Raw genomic sequence first — 2,818 nt, forward strand, 5'->3', positions numbered from 1 at the left:
TTGATGCACTAAGATGTTAGCAATCAGCAGCAAGAACTCATATATGTCGGACCAGTGTTCTCCAGTACACGAAATGGAAGGAAAAATACATCTGAAAGTAAGCTTGTCTTCTTTTTTAATTAAAAATGACAACTAGTTTAGCAATTGTATCTGAATAAGAAGTAAACCTGTCTTATCTATTATTTCTTAAATAGAAATTACATTATAATGTTCAACGATAGGTAATTAAAGTGTTCTAGCCAATTTAGTGGTCTCGAGAATTCCTGCAACAACTAACAATTTGAGGGACACTGTTAAAAATATAGTGAAATAAACGTTTTTAATAAAGGATTGTACAAACATATTTTCATACATATACACCTGGTGCATATTAAAACATGACAACATATTTTCGAAGTCAAGATTTTTTCACATTTGTATATTTAATGGAAAAGCAGTAAACATTGTCAAACATAGTTCATTTGATACATAAACATTATTTCTTCCTCTAAGCGTATTTCTGGATGCTAATTCATCTTTGACATTCTCAAGGATTTTTCAGTCTGTTGTCTATTGGAGAAGTCCGTCAAGGTTTGTAATCAAAGTTTATCAGTAGCTGCTGGGAAAGGAACGAAGGAAAATCAATTGACCTTATATATATGTATGTTTATATGTGTGTATGTATACACATACCACATATATGTATGTGTGTAATTCTTTACTTTTCCTTGGGACAAAGGATTCATTATATGAAGGAATTCTGTGTGTGAGAAGCATGAAAATTGTCACTGGTACAACTGAGCCTAAGAGTGTCCTGAGCCCTTTGAAGTGAAGGAAGTTGGTCATGGTGTCATAGGCAGCATGTATCTTATCATAGGGATGAGTTGAACTCAAGCTCTTGGGGAAGTCATCTACCCTACAAGGTGTTTTAAAGTTCAAACACAATGCTTTCAATGTTTCAAGTGCTATAATAAAGTTCATCTTCTTATTACACTTAAGATGTGTGTTGCCTTGATTTCAGCCAATTGTTACTATGATCTTCTTTTAAATTTTTGCTGTAGAAAACACTATATAAATAACAATCAGGATGGTGTTCATGAAAACCTCTTTACTTATGCTCATGTTGAACTTTACTTCCTACTTAAGTATGCTGATGTTTGCTTTTGAGTTCACCACACAATCAATCATGCCAATAATTTGATTTGCCTGTTTCAATAAAATAAAAACCACAATAGCAGTTAGCGGCAACTTCTTTGTATCTTTTGGTTAAACTGATAACCAGGGCGTCAATAAAAATTTTGCTTTGATTTTCAGTACTGTTGGTCATGGGACAAAGAGTGTCCATTGAGATTCTAACAATTATATTGATATTTGTAAACGGTTTTTCAATCCTGTCATTCTTAGTACCGTTTGCCCCCTGTCTCCTCACCCTTATGAAATCATCGTAGAATCACAGGATTAAACAGAACAATAGACTCTCAGCATTGAATATGACTTCAATAGCTTTCTAATCCAGACAGTCCTTAATCCTCTATCATCCTGAGGGCATTCGCCCAATGTGACTCATTTCTCATTTGAAGATCAGAAGGTGCTACCGAGAACTCAGCACTATTCTTCCTTCTGTTTCATGGGATATGGTGGCCAAAGATTCATTACTTACTGACCAGGCTTCAGCATCTGAGTCTCTCTTTAATTGACCAGGCTTCTCTTCTGAAAACAGACACAAGAGGGCTTGTGCCACCTTTCTAGCTTATTGGAAAGAAGCTGCTAAATCTTGCACTTCACCTGCAAAGAAGAGTCCCTGGTTGCATCAACGGGATGAAGAAGAGGGATGTGGAAATGAAACAGCACCTCTGTGGAAGTTTTCCACCATATTTAAAAATCAGGTATAGTATCTAAATATAACATTTTATTTGTGAGCTGTTAGAACATACCTTCATTGAGTTCCCTGGTTATATTTTCTTCCAACTCCTGTCACATCTGAAGTCAAATGAAAAACCAAGTCAGAACAGTGAGGTAAATGAGGAAAAAGGAAGTCAAGATAATACACAGAACTCAAAAAATCATATAAAGAATATAGACATTCAAAGAAATGACTAATAAAATTAAGACCTCAGTATATTTGATTTTAGACTTTCAACAGAAAAGCTACTGACGTAATAAATTAATATTATTATGAACACAATCATGAATTTCTCACGATTAAATGCAAAGAGACATGTGAACATTTTTTAGCACAGTAGTCATGTCTCAGGTTGGGAATACAATTTTCTTCTGTGTTGAGCAAATTGTGCCCTCTTTATTTTCATTGGATCAATATAACATTTTTCTCTAAAAATAAAATCAGTTTCATATCCTATGCTTCAAAATAGTTAATTTCAAACATTAAAATTGTCTTCATTAAGCTTCATTCTAAACACAAAATGACCCGTAAGAGGTCCTTAACAGAGAAGAAAATTCCTGGAAATGATGAAATACAATACATTATCGCCAAGGAAGGGCAGAGAGTACTAAATGAAAGCATCTCCTCCATTGTCTGTTACATTCGAATTATTTCTTTATTCAGGCAGACACTGACTTCATTTGAGATTCAAAATACATGCATTCTCCTTGTGCAGATTTTAGAAACCACGCTAAGATAAATTCTATTTCCATCTTTAAGTTATAAAGAAGGAAGGAAAGATTGTTTCCTCATTCATTACTTCAATTCTTAAAACCCCTTCATAGATACAGGAAGAGAAGATGAAATGGGAAATCACTGTTGATAACGATTAAAGTGGTATAGTTTCCCTTTCAGGAGACAAATGAAATAGTTTGAATAGTATAGACAGATATGAGG

At 34.1% G+C, this 2,818-nt stretch overlaps 1 long non-coding RNA gene across 1 annotated transcript; it reads right to left on the reverse strand.

The window, feature by feature from the left end:
* Positions 1–300: 300 nt before the first annotated feature.
* On the reverse strand, positions 301–1,961 carry LOC140523406 (uncharacterized). The gene is made up of 2 exons (XR_011973391.1): positions 1,914–1,961; positions 301–598 (listed from the first exon to the last, which is right to left on the reverse strand). It is a non-coding gene; the product is annotated as an uncharacterized lncRNA (long non-coding RNA).
* Positions 1,962–2,818: the final 857 nt, after the last annotated feature.

This window comes from Notamacropus eugenii, chromosome 2 (genome assembly GCF_028372415.1).
Source record: "Notamacropus eugenii isolate mMacEug1 chromosome 2, mMacEug1.pri_v2, whole genome shotgun sequence".
Lineage (NCBI taxonomy): Eukaryota > Metazoa > Chordata > Mammalia > Diprotodontia > Macropodidae > Notamacropus > Notamacropus eugenii.